A 17,985-nucleotide genomic window follows, 5' to 3' on the forward strand; every position below is an offset into this window, starting at 1 on the left:
TGGCTCTTCCTTCAAGTCTCTTCTCTTCTGTGCAGCAGTGTGTGATCCCAAGCTGTTGGTGGTGGCTACTCCTGGTCTGGGGTCTATTCTTTAGTTACCTTTCAAAAGTGGCAAGAGCCATTCAGGTTTTGACTTAACTTTATAAGTATGCCAGAGACATCAATTTATTGGACAAAAGTACAGATTTCTATTCCTTACTTCAGTATTACAGGAGCAACTAAACTCAAGTATTTAACCAGAAGAGGGAAAAATCCTGGATGCCTAAAATTCTACACCTGGCAGAAGATGGCAGGTTCAGAATTTTAGATGCAGGTGCCCAGGATTTTATCTGCCCCTGTATTTGTATAAAGTTGAGAAAGATAAAGCATTTGTGTTGGACATATGCCATTGCCAGTTCTTTAATGCCTGACCAATGAAAATAACATGAGGCACAGACCAATGGCAGGGCAGATTTAACTGTGCTTTATGATATTGCAGTACATTCTAGCCTCACTGAATACATTTAAATTAACACAGATGAGCAGCTCAGATAAGACTAAAAGTAGATTCCTTTTTGTTCTAAAAGCAAGAGATAAATGATCTTTGGTCCAAGGACATTTTATATGTGCATTAGCATATTTCAAGGTGTACAGTAAAAGACCTTGATGCACGTCTGGGGTTCTATAGGTGCTAGACACATAACCTCAGAATACAAGGAGGGGATTTTTAAAATCTGAAGGTGTTACTACCTGCCTGTGTACAAGAGAATCTGCCCCCCCCCCCCCAAAAAAAAAAACAAACAAACAAACAAACAAGCAATTATCTTCATGTTTTCATTAACTGCAACCATAGAATTTGGTGATAATAAAATACTTTTAAACTTATCTGCAGCAGGAAGCCTTTGAGGGAGTGGGTTGGACCGTTTAAATGATGGAGGGGTTAAAGGGGCATTTAGGAAAACAAGGTCATAGCAGAAAGATTAAATGAATTCTTTGCTTCAGTGTTTACCGAAGAGGATGTTGGGGAGATTCTTGTGCTGGAAAATATATTTAACAGTGGTGATTCAGAAGAACTGAAACAAATCACAGTGAACCTGGATGATGTATTAGAGCAGATTGACAAACTATAGAGTAGCAAATTGATTGGACCCAGATGGTTTACATCCCATGAAAGAACTCAAAAATGAAATTGCAGATCTGTTATTAGTAATTTGTAACCTATTATTAAAATAAGTCTGCACCTGAAGATTGGAGGATGGCCAGTGTGACACAGATTTTTAAAAAGAGCTCCAGGGTAAACAAGGAAACTATAGACCAATAAGCCTGACTTCAGTGCTAAGAAAAATCATAAAAACTATTCTAAAGAATAAAATCAAGGAACATGTAGAAAGGCATGGTTTAATGTAATGGTTTCCAAACCTGTCCTGGAGGGGACTCCCAGACAGGTTTTCAGGATGTCCATAATGAATAAACATGAGATAAATTTGCTTCCCTGTACATATCAGGATCATTCCAGACGGTGGGTTATGTTCCATGTCCAGCAGATAGTCAGAACACAAAATTCCCAGGGGAGGAACCATATAACCACGCCTCCCCTGTAACAGCTCTCAGTAACGTTCTGACTCCAGCAGATGTGAGCAGGGGACTTGTGGTCCCCAGCTTGTTAGCTTAGGGCTACCTCCTCAGGGGGATCAAGTTAAACAAAAAAAAAAAAAATAGGAAGTTTTAAACTTACAGTTTAGGTCACTTTGCTAAGGCTCCCCTTACAGCAGGGGGAGAGCTCTCCGCTGGTGCTGGCTCATCGCTCTCTAGCCTGGTGACTTGCTGACAGGCTGTTGCCTGTTTTCTTTCTTTCTTTTCTCATTTTCCTCACTGAGGGCTCAGTTGGGGTAAGTGTATTTTTGTTTCATCTTCTTTTTCAGCAGAAGATTGCAATTTTTTGGACTCCGTTTGGCTCTCTGAGGTGAAAGTCTGTAGCGCCGGCCTCTCCCTCCTGACCCAGGTTTTCCCCCTCCCTTTTGGGGAGTGACCGACGTCCCGACCTGCGGCCCCGCGAAGTACCATTCCCCGGGGTCGCCTGCTGTCGGGAGGTTAATTCCCCGTCAGTTCTTCTTCAGGTCGGTGGGGGACCGCGGCAAGCGTCCGTTGCCGGGTCGGCGCTCATTTTAGGCGCGAGCCACCTGTAGAGCCTCCCCCCCCCCCCCCCCGTCTCTCTCCCTGCGGCGATGCAGTCCGCGGCACCTTGTGAGGGCTCCGACAGGGCCGGATTATTTTCTGAAGAGGGTCTGTGCTCAGGCGGTTTCCCTGAGGGGGAATGTGCGCCAGCTACTAACAAGGACGTTCGAGCTGCAAGACCGCGTGGGAAGGAAACGCCAGGCCCCGTTCCCTCTCAACGCAGGAACGGCGGCCATTTTGTTGCAAGATTCTGATGCCGCGCTTTCTGAGGAGGACACGGATAATCCGTTCCCCACTTCTAGGCCCGTTTTAGACCCTTACTCCGAGTCTAATCCTGGTAGGCAGAGGGGGGATCCCCCGGGGGGGGTGACCCCTCAGGATGCCAGGCCTTTTCCCCTGAATTCATAGTCCTGATGCACAGGGCTTTTCTTCAGAGCAGAGACACGACCTTCGGGACCTGGGGACCCTCTCCCCCCAAGATACCATGTCCTACCCCGCTCCTGGGTGGGACCCTCCCTCAGGCTCGCCCCCCTTTAGTAGGCGGGGGAGCAGGGACTTCTTGTGGCCCTACCGGGACACCATCCATAATACAGACTTCGCCGGGGGAAGGACAATCCCAGGACCCTGACGTGGACGACCCCACCTTGGCAGCCCAGGTGGAGGGCGACGACTCTAGGGTCCTCCGCATCTTCCAAGCGGCGGAGTTAGATGACCTCATTCCCTACATCCTCCAGGAAATGGTTATTGATCCCCCTCCGGAACCGGTGGGGCCTGACCCGGCTCTCAAGAAGGGGGACTGCGGCCTCTAGCCAAGTCTTTTCCCACTCATCACAGGATCTTGCAGTTGATCACTCGGGAATGGGATTCCCCGGAGGCCAACCTTAGGGTCGGTAGAGCCATGGAAAAATTGTATCCTCTGGCCGATTTTTTGGAAATTCTCAAAGTTCCCGCCATAGATTCTGCGGTATCAGTCACTGGAGGGACGGCATTGAAGGATGCAGGATCGGAAGCTGGAGGTTTACCTCAAGCGTATCTTTGAGGTTTCTGCCTTAGGGATGGATTTTCTGGGAGCTCACTTCGACACCAAGAATGCCAGGGTTTTTCTGCATCCGGACAGAGCTCATTCTCTGCGTCAGCAGATTCAAGGATTTATGGCGCTCGAGACGCCCACTGCCTGGGACTACCTGCAGGTACTGGGGACCATGGCCTCGACCATCGATCTGGTTCCTTGGGCATTTGCGCATCTGAGGCCTCTGCAGAGATCCCTACTTTCCCGGTGGCAGCCGGTGTCGAGAGATTTTCATGCAATCCTTCCGATTCCGAGAGGAACCTTCATCAGTCTCCATTGGTGGCTGGAACCGCGGCACCTAGCTCAGGGGGTGTCGCTGGAGGACCCGGATTGGGTGATTATCACCACGGACGCCAGCCTCACAGGCTGGGGAGCGGTCTGTTGGGACAGCTCAATCCAGGATCGATGGACGGAGGAACAGTCGAAGTGGCCCATCAACCGCTTGGAGACCAGGGCGGTCCGTCTGGCGTTACAGGGTTTCTTCCCCATAGTATGCCATCAAGCAGTCAGGGTGCTATCGGACAATGCGACTACAGTGGCGTACATCAATCACCAGGGAGGCATGAGAAGTCGGTTGGTCTCTCTGGAAACCGCCAAATTGATGGAGTGGGCAGAGCTTCACCTCCAACGACTAGCGGCCTCGCATATAGCGGGAGTGGACAAACGTACAGGTGGACTTTCTCAGCCGACAAAACTTGGATCCCGGAGAGTGGGAGCTCTCGCAGCAGGCGATGCGGATAATAGTACGGCGATGGGGGACACCACACGTAGACCTAATGGCAACCGCCGGAAATGCAAAGGCCGCCCGCTTCTTCAGCCGCAGGCGGGAGCGCGGCGCCAAGGGCGTGGACGCGCTGGTCCTGCCCTGGCCGCGCCACTGTCTCCTATATGTTTTCCCACCGTGGCCCCTCGTGGGCAAGGTCATCCGCAGGATAGAGGCACACCAAGGGCCGGTGATCCTTGTGGCGCCAGAGTGGCCCCGACGACCGTGGTTCGCAGATCTGTGCAATTTGACGGTGGAGGGTCCCCTTCGTCTCGGTCAGCTGCCACGTCTTCTACGCCAGGGACCAATATTTTTCAAGGAGGCAGATCGCTTCTGTCTTGCGGCCTGGCTTTTGAGAGGCGTCAGTTGAGAAGGTGCGGTTATCCGGAGCCGGTTATTTCAACACTAGTGAAAGCACGTAAGATGTCCACCTCTGTTACCTATGTTCGAGTCTGGAAGGTCTTTGAGGATTGGTGTGGAGCGAATGACATTCTTCCCATGCAGGCCTCAGTGCCACAAGTCCTTTCCTTCTTGCAAGCAGGTTTGGATTTGGGTCTTGCTTACAATTCTCTTCGGGTTCAGGTGGCGGCCTTGGGGGCTTTTCTTCGCAGTGGAAATAAGGAGTTTCTGTCCTCGCATCCGGACGTCTCCCGTTTCCTTAAAGGAGTGAAACACTTGAAGCCTCCGATTCGCCCACCTTGTCCGTCGTGGAATCTGAATCTGGTTCTCAGAGTCCTCTCTGGTTCGCCGTTCGAACCTCTAAGCTCGGCTACCATCAAGGACGTCACTCTCAAGACCATTTTTCTCGTGGCAATCAGTTCAGCAAGATGTATTTCCGAGCTGCAGGCTCTATCCTGTCGTGAACCTTACCTTCGTTTCACGCCTGAAGGGGTTTCGCTGAGGACGGTTCCTTCTTTTCTCCCTAAAGTGGTTTCGGCATTCCACCTCAACCAATCGGTGGAATTACCATCTTTTGCCTCTTCTGAGTCTGGAGACCTGCGTAGACTGGATGTACGGCGGTCTCTGATACGCTATCTGGAGGTGACTAATGATTTTCGGCTCTCCGATCATCTCTTTATCCTCTGGTCCGGACCCCGGAAGGGTTGCATGGCCTCCAAACAATCTATAGCGCGGTGGTTGAAGGGAGCGATCATAGTGGCGTACCTTGGCGTAGGTAAGTCCCCTCCGCTGGTTGTCAAGGCTCATTCTGCTGACCGCCCGACGGAGCACAGACATCCAGGCGATAATGTCTCGCAACCTGGAAGTTGATCCATACTTTTGCGAGACATTATCGCCTGGACGTCTGTGCTCCGGGCGGTCAGCTTGGAGAAAAGGTAATACGAGCAGGGCTGTCTGCAGCTCACCCGTGATGGGAAAGCTTTGGTACATCCCACCGTCTAGAATGATCCTGGTATGTACAGGGAAAAAAAAATTATTCCTTACCTGCTAATTTTCGTTCCTGTAATACCTTGGATCATTCCAGACACCCTCCCTTGGGGGTTTTGCTGGTGGGATATCCCTGCCTACCTGTCTTAACAATCTTTTACTCTGTATTTCGAATACTGCGCGTCTTTTTTGTTCACGCACTGCTGTTTGCAAGTTCACTGTTCAGAATTTAGTTGCTGTTTATTTGGACAGCGGTTATTTCAATTCCTTCTTTGATTACTTGATCCCTCTGTTTTTTAGTCTCTCTCTTTTGGGCTTTGTTAGTCTAGTTACTGAGAGCTGTTACAGGGGAGGCGTGGTTATATGGTTCCTCCCCTGGGAATTTTGTGTTCTGACTCCATCTGCTGGACATGGAACATAACCCACCGTCTGGAATGATCCATGGTATTACAGGAACGAAAATTAGCAGGTAAGGAATAATTTTCTTATGCAATGCCTCTAGAATGCAGATTTTATCTCATGCATAAGTTTGGGAACCTCTGGTTTAAAGAATGAGTGAATTTACACAAGGGAAGTCTTATCTCATCAATCTGCCACTTTTTTTTGAAGGGGTTAATAAGTATGTCAATAATGGTGATATAGTGTTTGGGTTTTCAGAAAGTGTTTGACAAAGTTTTCCATGAGAGACTCTGAGAAAAATAAAAATGGGATAGGAGGCAATTTCCTGTTGGGAGTGCAAACTGGTTAAAAGATAGAAAACAGAGTAGTACTAAATGGTCAGTTTTCTCAGGGAGAAAGGTAAACAGTGGAGTGTCTTGGGGATCTGTACTAGGACTATTACTTTTTAATAAATTTATAAATGATCTGGAAAAGGGAACAATGAGTGAGGTGATCAAATTTGAAGATTACAAAAAATATTCTGAGTAGTGAAATTGCAGGAAGACCTTGCGAGATTGGTTGATTGGGAATCCAAATGGCAGATGAAATTTCATGTGGACATGTGATATCTCTAGAGAAAAGTAGCCTACACTGTAGTTATGATGTTAGGTTCCATATTAGGAGTTACAATCCATAAAAAGGATCTGGATATCATCATGGACAATACTTTGAAAACTTTTGTTCAGTGTGAGGCAACAGTCAAAAATGCAAACTCAATGCTAGGAAAGGAATGGAGAATAAAACAAAGAATGTCATAATACCTCTCTTGCTCCATGGTGAAGACCTCACCTATAGTATGTGTGCAATTCTTGTTGCCACATCTCAAAAAAGATATAGCTGAAATGGAAAAAGTACAGAGAAGGGCGACCACAATGATAAAGGAGATGGAATGGCTTCCCTGTGAGGAAAGACTAAAGAGGTTAGGGCAATTCAGCTTGGAGAAGAGATAGCTGAGGGGGGGAGATATGACAGTGGTCTATAAAATCATGAGTGGAATAGAATGGATAAATGTGGTTTGGTTATTTACTTTTTCAAATAAAACCTGGGGGTACTCCATGAAGTTAGTAAGTAGCACATTTAAAACAAATTGGAGAGAATGTTTTTACACCATGCTCATTTAAGCTCTGGAATTCATTACCAGAGGATGTGGTAAACTCAGTTAGTGTACATGTTCTTGGAGAAGAAGCCCATAAACTGTATTAACCAGATAGACTTGGAAAAAGCCACTACTTACCCTTGGGATCTATCTATTGTTTAGGATCCTGCCAGGTACTGTGACCAGGATTGGCCACTGTTAGAAACAGGATACTGAGCATGATGGATCTTCGGTCTGACATTTTGGAGTAAGATAATGTTACATAAACATTTTTCTAAGATGGTAAAATGATTTATCCCAGGACAAGCAGGATGCTAGTTCTCACATAGGGCTCCATCAGTGACGTCACCCATATCGCGGGAAAAACTTCTGTCAAAGTTTCTAGACACTTTTGACTGGCACTCTGAGGCCACTGAGCATGTCCAGCATGCCATGATATTCTCTGCCACAGGGATCTCACTCCAGTCTTCGTTTTTCCGCGCTGCTGTGAGCATCGCAGAGATAGGAGCCCTGTGAGTTTACTCACAATTCTGACTGAAAAGTCAACTATTTTTTCTCATATTTTTCCCATTTGGGGTCTCACTTCCCTTTTGTCACCGGACGGTGACAAAACTAATAGCGTTTTTCCGCTTTCACATTGATTTTTTTCTCACAAATGTTTTAACATGGCTTCGGGTTTTAAAAAATGCCCGATCTGTAATCGGACCATGTCAGTAACAGACCCACATCTTGAATGTGTGATCTGTTTGGGTGAAAAGCATGATATTTCATCATGCCAACAATGTCAGGAGATGACCCCGAAAGGTAGGAAACTTCTACAAGAAAAGTTGACACATCTTTTCCATCTTCAACTAGTTCCATCACCTTCTACTTCGACCAAATCATCTCCAACAGGAGTTACAAAGAAACTCCTTAAAAAACGTCGACTAGAAGGATCCGGAGATGCATCATCGCTAGCCCCGTCAACGTCATCGACAAGGTCAGTCACAGAACCAAGGCCTAAGCACAAACATCGACATCGTCGATCCTCGGCGTCACCGTCGCTTCCCCCCCCCCCCCCCCCCCCCCCCCCGGAGAACCGACTGCAAAGCGGCATAAAGATGGGGATGTGCCACCATTGAAACATCGATATCGACGCCTACATCGACATCGCTACTACCACAGACTACGCAAGACTTAACCGGCCTCATCAGGCAAGTAGTGATGGAAGCCTTACAGGCACAAGTTCCGGCGACCTTGCCGATGCCGGTGACCACGCCAATGCCGGCGATGATGCCGGTGAGCACCCCGATGCTGTCTCCGACGCTTACGTAATCGATACCACTAACATCCGTGTCTATGCCTCTCTCGATGCCGTTGTCGTCATCGGAAATTCTCTCGATGCCAATAACATCGGTATCATCGATACCCTCGATGACTACTCCCACATCGATGTTCTCCTTTTTATCCACATCGATTTCGACCATTTTGTCGATTCCGCAGCCGATATCCGTTTACACTACGGCACCCACCCTACCTCCTGCTAAAAAAGCATCGGTATCAAAACAAGACATAGAAAAAAGCGTTCCCAGAACTGGATTAAATTCCCCACCCATCAGCACAAACACAAAGTTAGTGAACTGTAATAAACCCACTAACTTCATACTCAGTCACAGCATCTTATTATTATACTTCACAACAGCATCATATTTGATCATTTTTGCTACTCATCTATATTTTTATAATACTATACATATTTATTAATTGATACAGTTGGCTAAAATGTTAATATTCTTCCTTCAGTTTCCTCCCCCTTTCAGATCCTAGTTATTTTTCCTTGTTTTTTGTAACTTTCTCACATCCTAAATATTGTTAATATATCTGTTAAGTTTCATTCTATATATGACGTTGAATTGGGAAATGTTTTACTATGTTACTCTCTGCCTTTACTCACATTGTTAATTGTAAACCGGGTTGATGTGATTCCTATCATGAAACTCGGTATAATAAAAATAATAAATAAATAAATAAATAAATAGACTAAATCAAAACCTTCTATGCCTAAACATCCACTAACAGCGCCTTATCTCCCTGAAGGTTCCAAGTTCTGCCGAAGCAGCACTGCATGGTATCCTTACCAAGCGATACCAAGATTTGCTAGTCTCCTTGCCATCTAATCCTGTAGAAGACACTCCACTTGATGACCCTTTGCCAGGACCCTCTGGTGTTCCTCCTCCTCATAGGACTACACCTACTCATCATCAAACTCCAGACTACAGCACTTGGTCTGACACTGAATCAGATGCCTCCAGAGAAGCATTTATATCTGACCCATCACCACCTCATGCAGGGAAACAATCCCCTCCAGAGGATTTTTCTTTTCCCACTTTTGTACAGGAGATGGCAGACTCCATCCCTTTCAAATTACAAGCAGAGCAGGACGCCAGACGACAAACTTTGGAGTTACTCCAGTTTGTTGACCCTCCTAAGCAAATTGTTGCAATTCCTATCCATGATGTTCTATTGCAACTACAATGCCTCTGGGAACATCCCTGCACTGTTCCTGCAGTGAATAAAAGGGAGGATACTACTTATCTTGTACAATCCACACCCAGTTATCAAAAGACACAACTTCCCCACCACTCAGTGGTCGTAGAATCGGCAAAGAAGAAGTCTAGAAGAACAAGGGTCCACTCATCTACATCCCCAGGTAAAGACAATAGATTCCTGGATCAACTGGGCCGTAAAGCTTTTCAAGGTGCAATGCTAAACTCCATAATTTCATCATACCAACTATATATGACCCAGTACCAGAGGAATCTCTGGAAACAAATAGAGGGGTTTGTCCATCCCTTCCTACACAATACCAAGAGGCTGCACAGGCTATCATAAACAAAGGTTTAGACGCCGGTAAGCATGAAGTCCGAGCTGCCTACGATGGCTATGAGACGGCTTCAAGAGTTGCTGCGTCAGGCATCAGTGCCAGGAGGTGGGCCTGGCTGAAACCCTCAGATCTAAGGCCAGAGATGCAGGATAAGCTAGTGGATCTCCCTTGCCTGGGAGACAACTTATTTGGATCCAAGGTACAGGATGCTGTGTCTCAATTAAAAGAGCACACAGAAACATTACGACAGCTATCTTCCCTCCCACATGATTCCTCCACACATACTAGCCGCAGATCTCCACGGAGAGACACCAGACGGCCTTTGTACAGACAACGGAGATATTACCCTCCTGCATCCAGACCCAGGCCTTCCAGAACCCAGCAAAGACCACAACCACAGCAACAGAGAGCAGCTAGGCCCCAACCAGCTCCACAAACAGGACCTGCTACTGGGTTTTGAAATTACATCCAGAGAACCAAGCCTTTACTCAAATCCTCAGCCAGGACTACCAGTGGGAGGCAGAATATCCAAGTTTTACAACAATTGGACATCAATAACATCGGACCAATGGGTCCTATCAATAATAGACAGAGGATATCATTTCAATTTCATTTCAATTCCCCAAGATTTTCCACAGAGTCATTCTCATCTCAGCAAAAATCACATGCTTCAACTACAAATAGAATTATCCACCCTTCTGAGAGCCAGGGCTGTAGAGCTGGTACCCAGCTCTCAGAAAGGAAGAGGATTCTATTCACGTTATTTCCTCATTCCAAAGAAAACCGGAGGCCTACGTCCCATCCTAGACCTCAGAAATCTCAACAAATTTCTGAAAAAAGAAAAGTTCAGGATGGTTTCTCTAGGCATCATGCTTCCACTTCTTCAAACAGGAGACTGGCTTTGTTCTCTGGACCTTCAAGACGCTTATGCTCACATTCCAATATTCCCTCCTCATCGCAAGTATCTGCGCTTCATGGTAGGTCATCAACATTTCCAGTACAGAGTACTGCCATTCGGACTTGCCTCTGCTCCAAGAGTGTTCACCAAATGTCTGGCAGTAATAGCAGCACATTTACGAAAACAAAGTGTGCATGTCTTTCCATATCTAGACGACTGGCTCATCAGGAGTCACTCTCAAGAGGGAGCTCTCACCTCTCTCAATCGAACAATTTCCCTACTTCACTCCATGGGTTTTCTCATCAATTATCAAATATTCCACCTTATTCCATCTCACATACTTCAATTCATAGGTGCAGACTTGAACACTATCCTATCAAGAGCCTTTCTACCAGAGGATCGAGCAGAAACATTATCCCTGTTGGCAAACTCGATTCGCTCAAGGAAACAAGCAACAGCTCATCAGTTTCTAACCTTACTAGGCCACATGGCCTCCACAGTTCATGTCACTCCTATGGCAAGGCTCACCATGAGAGTAGCCCAATAGACATTACGATCACAATGGATCCAAGCCATTCAACCGCTGCATTCTCCAATTCAAGTAACCCAAAAGCTACGTTCTTCTCTACTCTGGTGGGTAAACAAGGACAATTTGCACAAGGGCCTACCCTTCCAACAACCAATCCCACAGATAACGTTAACTACAGCTGCATCCACCTTGGGTTGGGTAACTCACATAGATACTCTCCAAACTCAGGGGACTTGGACAAAACTCGAAGCAACATTTCAAATCAATACGCATGTATTATAGTTTCCACCCCCTAATGTTCTAATGTTACTATGTACTATATGTGATTTAATGTTACTATGTACTACACGTGTTTTAATGTTACTATGTATTATTCGTATTATACGCATCTATTTATAGTTACAAACCCCTAATGTTCTAATGTTACTATGTTCCTAATGTTACAATGTAAAACAACGTTACCATGTAAAAACAGCTTGACCCCGTCATGCTTTTAACCTGTTATTATGTGAACCGATGTGATGTACCCCAACGAATGTCGGTATAGAAAAGCAAATAAATAAATAAATTTCCTGGAGCTTCGAGCTATACATTATGCGCTACATGCGTTCAAGGACTGCCTTTCACACAAGACTGTTCTCATCCAAACGGACAACACAGTAGCCATGTGGTACATCAACAAACAAGGAGGTACGGGCTCGTATCTCCTTTATCAAGAAGCTGCATAGATTTGGGGCTGGGCCCTGAACCACTCAATGTTCCTCCAGGCCACTTATCTGGCAGGCATACACAATGTAGTGGCAGATCGACTCAGTCAGTTCCAACCACACGAGTGGGCCCTGGATCCCTCAGTAGCGAACAGGATATTCAAACGTTGGGGGACAACTGACAATAGACCTCTTTGCGTCACATCTGAATCACAAAGTGGAAAAATTGTGTTCTCTACACAAACAGAAGAACCAGCCAGCCAAGGACGCCTTTGCTCGCCCTTGGAACTCAGGCCTACTGTACGCGTATCCTCCAATACCGCTCATAACCAAAACTCTAGTGAAGCTACAACAGGACAGGGGGACCATGATACTCATAGCCCCATATTGGCCTCGACAAGTATGGTTTCCCACACTCCTAGACCTCTGTCAGTGATCTCATTCGTCTGGGAAAGCTCCCACTCTCATAACTCAGGATCAGGGTCGGTTGCGCCATCCCAACCTTCAATCCCTATCCCTGACAGCATGGATGTTGAAAGCTTGATTTTACAACCACTCAATCGTTCAACCAATGTATCTCAAGTGCTTATAGCTTCACGTAAACCTTCCACACGAAAGAATTACTCTTCCAAATGGAAGAGATTCACTTTGTGGTGCAGACAAAAGAATATTGATCCTTTCACTTGCCCCACTACTGTTCTGCTGGACTACTTATACCATCTTTCAGAATCTGGTCTCCAGACTTCATCTGTAAGAGTACATTTAAGTGCAATCTCAGCTTACCATAACAAGATGGAAGATGCACTTATCTCCACACAACCTCTTGTCAGCAGGTTTATGAGAGGTTTAACTCAGCTTAAACCACCAATTCGGCCTCCAGTCACAGCATGGGACCTGAATTTGGTTTTAACAAGACTAATACGTTCTCCTTTCAAACCCATAGATTCCTGTGATCTTAAATTTCTCACATGGAAGACGATCTTCCTCATGGCCATTACATCAGCTAGAAGGGTTAGTGAGTTACAAGCACTTGTCACGTACTCACCCTATACGAAGTTCCTGCATGACAGAGTGGTTCTCCGTACACATCCAAAATTCCTTACCAACGTAGTTATGGAATTCCACTTGAACCAATCCATAGTTTTACCCACATTCTTCCCAAGGCCTCATTCTCACCAAGGAGAACGAACCTTACATACTTTGGACTGTAAGCGTGCACTATCTTTCTATTTAAATCGCACTGCAGTCCACAGGAAATCCAATCAGCTTTTTGTTTCCTATGATCCAAACAAACCGGGTAAAGCAGTGGGTAAACATACTCTATCCAATTGGCTAGCAGATTGCATACAGTTTTGTTATGAAAAGGCAGGCCTTCCTCTCCAAGGGCGAGTAAAAGCACATTCAATAAGAGTAATGTCAACCTCAGTAGCACACTATCGTTCAGTGCCAATTCTTTACATATGTAAAGCAGCAACTTGGAGTTCACATCACACCTTTGCAGCTCATTACTGTTTGGACAAAGGAGGACGACAAGATTCAGCCTATGGACAATCTGTCTTAAAGAACTTGTTTCCAGTCTAAACCCAACTCCTTCTACAACCAACCTGCTGTGATCTTTGGCTGACTCATTTTCAACAACAATGCATCACTGTTGCCTCCATATCAAATGACTCAGCCTCTAGCTTGCTAATCACCCATATGTGAGGACTAGCATCCTGCTTGTCCTGGGATAAAGCAAAATCGCTTACCTTGTAATAGGTTTTATCCCAGGACAGCAGGATGTAGTCCTCACGAAACCCACCCGCCACCCCGCGGAGTTGGGTCTCATACCTTTTATTATTTTATTTTTTGCTAAAGCTTATTGCTACATACGAGACTGGAGTGAGACCCCTGTGGCAGAGAATATCATGGCATGCTGGGCATGCTCAGTGGCCTCAGAGTGCCAGTCAAAAGTTTCTAGAAACTTCTCTTTTTATCCTTTGGAATTTTTTAAATGAAAAAAAGTTTAGAATAAGAAGATCTGGTGGACATGCAGCAGTAAATAACAGCACTGCTGATTCCAGCACAGTAGCCTAGCAGTTGAGCCTGTGCTGCTACACTAAAGGTCTGTAATTTACATTTAGTGGGATCTTCTGCTTCTCTGTGCTAATGAGATGTCCCTTGCATGCCCTGGGGTGGGATCTCTGCCTATTCCCATTCTTGTAATGCCATAGAGTATGAACAAAAGAGCAGTACTGCATAAGAGCTGCCTCCTGCTGACTTGCTTGCAAGAGCCACTAAGAACATAAGATATGCCTTTCTGGGTCAGACAAGGGTCTGTCAAGCCCAGTATCCTGTTTCCAACAGTGGCCAATCCAAGTCACAAGTACTGAAACATTAAATAAGTCTCAAGCTACTATTGCTTATTAATTAATAGCAGTTCCTTGTATGTACCCAGATCAGTCCAGACTCCTGGGTTTTGCCTCCCCTCCAGCAGATGGAGACAGAGAGTTTTACTGACACTGCCATGTAACCTAGTGTGCCACCTGCAGTCCTTCAGTATTTCTCTGTCTCCAGCAGATGGTAGATGTGCAAAACCTGCAGTCAGTACTTAATAAATAAATAAATAAATAAAATAAAGGAACAGGATAAGCTGGTGAATTCCTCCAAGGAGGTTGGTAGGTCCTGGTGGGGCCATACCTCCTGGTTTTGAGGTGAACAAGCAGGGGGTTGGGGACCCTTGTTTGTCGGTCCTTAGTCGCCGGAGGTTGAAGCTGGTGGACCAGTTCCCTCTCCTCCAGAAGGGACTACAGAGCCTGCGGCTTCTCTTCAGTATAGGGAAGTGATGCATGTTTAATTTTGTTAAATTTTGTTTTTGCTGATTGTTAAGTAAAAAAAAAAATAGAAAGCAAACTGAAAGGAAGAGTGAAAGGTGCTTCTGCCGGGCAGAAGAGCGGGGCTGATGCTAGCCGTGGCTCAGATTTGCAGGCTCTTGTAAGTTTGGGTTTTTTGTTTGTTTTTTGTGGTTTTTTTCCCCTCAGGTGATGGGATTATCTGCATGTTCTCATCTCCATGGCGTCCACGTGGGAACTCGTGCCTTGGGCGTTTGCTCATATGATACCTCTGTAGGTGGCGCTATTTTCCCAGTGGGATCTGTGATCGGAGCAGTTTCAGCTTCCACTGCTGCTTACGGAGCTAGCCAGATCGAGTCTCTCGTGGTGGCTTGGTTGGGTCCACTTGTATCGAGGGGTGGGCTTGTATGTTCCGGAGTGCACAGTGGTTACTACCGATGCCAGCCTCTCCGATTGGGGAGCTGTCTGCCAAGATCAGTTGGTGCAAGGCCAGTGGTCGGCGGAAGAAGCTTCATGTTCTATCAGTCGCTTAGAGATGAGAGTAGTGTGATTGGCACTGAGTGCATCTCTTCCTCTCTTGTGTGGCCGTCCAGTCAGATTCTTGTCCGTCATTGTGACAACGGTGGCTTATATCAACCAGCAGTGTGGTACCGCGAGTCAAGCGGTGGCTCAGGAAGCTCGGGAGCTAATCCACTGGGCGGATTTTCTCAGCTGTCAACAGCTGGACCCCAGAATGTGGGAGCTGGCGGTGTAAACAGTGACTCTCATTTCTTGCAGGTGGGACAAGCCCTACATGGATTTAATGGCAACTCCGTGAAATGCTAAGGCACCCTGCTTCAAAGAGAGTGCGGAGCAAAGGAAGTAGACGCCTTGGTTCTTCCTTGGCTGCAGGACTTCCTGCTGTATGTGTTTCCACCGTGGCCACTGGAGGGCAAGATTTTGCAACGTATGGAGGTTCACCTGAGCCACGTGATTCTGATGGCTCGGAGGCCTTTGTTTGCAGATCTGATCAATTTAGCGGTAGACGGCCCATTGAGGATTGCTCATTTTTTGTAACTTTTTATTTTCAGAGATTTTCCAAATTAACACAAAATTTTGTACAGAAATATTAGTACAAAACAGGTAATCCTAATACAGGAAATGCAATGTTCAATTTCCAGTTATAATCATGCGCTAAAATAAAGGAAAAATGGAGGACCCAGAAATATGAGCGAGTTATCAAACGAAGAGACGTTACAAAAGGAAAAGCAGAAAGAGGATCACAAGTTATTCTCCTATACCGAACCAACTAGGGGTGCGGTGCCTCTTAGGTGTGCGAATCTAAAAACGTTCGGAGTTGTGAGGGCTCAAAAAATATATAATTTTGATGTCTAAAAGATAACATTTTCATGGATATCGAAGAATAAACTGTACCGCTCTTTGAAGCACATCCGGACGCATAGATAGAACATTTTTTCTACGAGTTTGAGTACTTTTGGTAAGAACTGGGTGAATCCAGACCTTTTGTCCGTAGAACAAAGAGAGCCTATTACGAAAGAAAAATTTAAATTTGATGTTCCTATCCAAAAGGAAGGTGAATGAGACCAAAAGTGCTCTCCTTCTAATTATCTCAGTCTCTTGTGACATTTCAAGGATCCCTGAAAGATCTAGTGAAGGTGATTGTATAGGTTAATCAACTCTACACTCCACACTCAGAAGGTTGGGGTAGATAGAATGCCTTTGTTATCACAGGCAATGCAGAATCTGACATTTTTAACACCTGGGAAACATATGTTTTAAAGAGATCAGGAGGAGAGATCAGATTTATAACAGGAAAATTAGTATTCTTAAGTTATGGGATCTCAATGAATTTTCTGTTTTCCAGTTTCTTGTTTACCAAATCAGATTGAACCAAAGTTTGTTGTGTTATCTCGACTGTAAGCCGTGCTTCAATGCCGCCCAATTTAGGTACGAAGGAGGAGATCAAATTAGCATTTACCTTGACCTGATGCTTACTGTCCAGGGTAACTTGTGATAATGTAGCAATTGAGGATTCTAGAGACTTTAGAACAGTCCATATTCCATCCAGAGTGATTTCAGAGGGGCGCAGTAAAGTATTCCCAAAATCCAGGGCATTTATAGAAGCACCACCTTCACCCAAAGTTGGCCTAATCCTGTTTCCATACCTCTTGAAGGTAGAAAAGCAATATCAAGGGGGCCCGCCGCTCCAAGGGGTCCTTGGCCCATACTACCACCTCGACTCACATGCACAGCACCCACAGCGGCTGGGATCGCCTGGGCCCCCGTTTCGCACTTTTTTTTCCTCTCACATACTTATGTTTCTCTTGGCTCTTAGTAACCTTTTTTTATTCTATTTCCCTTCCACCCCTGCCATTAATGTAGAGAGCAGTGTTGGAACTGCATCTAAGTGAAATAGCTTAATTAGTTAGGGGTATTAACCACCGCAATAAGCAAGCTACACCCATGCTTATCTGTTTATCCAGACTATGTAATTCAGTCCTTGTTGATTGTTGCCTGAATAAAGATCCACCTTTCTTCATTTCTCCCTGTCGTTGAAGCAGAGAGCCATGCTGGCTATGCATTGCAAGTGAAGTATCAGTCTTGCTCCCCTGCCGTTGAAGCAGAGAGCTATGCTGGATATACATTGAAAGTGAAGTATCATGCATTAAAAATGAAGTATTAGCTTATTTGGTTTGGGGTAGCAACCGCTGTAACAAGCAAGCTACTCTCCGCTTTTTTGTGAATGCAAATCCTTTTTTCCACATTTCCTCATTGCTGCTGAAGCTTAGAGCAATGTTGGAGTCGCATTAACCGTGTGTATGTTTATTGAATAAGGGTATTATCACCAGGTAGTAGCCATTGTTCCCGTGAGCCACCCGCTCTTCATTCACATCCTCTAGACTTTATGGATCCACAGTTTATCCCACGCCCCTTTGAAGTCCTTTACAGTTTTGGTCTTCACCACTTCCTCCGGAAGGTCATTCCAGGCATCCACCACCCTCTCCGTGAAGAAATACTTCCTAACATTGGTTCTGAGTCTTCCTCCCTGGAGTTTTAAATCATGACCCCTGGTTCTGCTGATTTTTTCCAACGGAAAAGGTTTGTCATCTTTGGATCATTAAAACCTTTCAAGTATCTGAAAGTCTGTATCGTATCACTTCTGCTCCTCCTTTCCTCCAGGGTGTACATATTTAGATTCTTCAATCTCTTCTCATAAGTCATTCGATTAAGACCCTCCACCTTTTTGGTCAC

At 45.6% G+C, this 17,985-nt stretch overlaps 1 protein-coding gene across 4 annotated transcripts in view; it reads left to right on the forward strand.

Moving 5' to 3' along the window:
• MOV10L1 (Mov10 like RISC complex RNA helicase 1) overlaps window positions 1-17,985 on the forward strand; it is a 546,310-nt gene that overhangs the window by 428,822 nt on the left and 99,503 nt on the right. The window lies entirely within an intron of this gene.

The sequence above is a fragment of the Rhinatrema bivittatum genome, chromosome 9, assembly GCF_901001135.1.
Source record: "Rhinatrema bivittatum chromosome 9, aRhiBiv1.1, whole genome shotgun sequence".
NCBI classification, from domain to species: Eukaryota; Metazoa; Chordata; class Amphibia; order Gymnophiona; family Rhinatrematidae; genus Rhinatrema; species Rhinatrema bivittatum.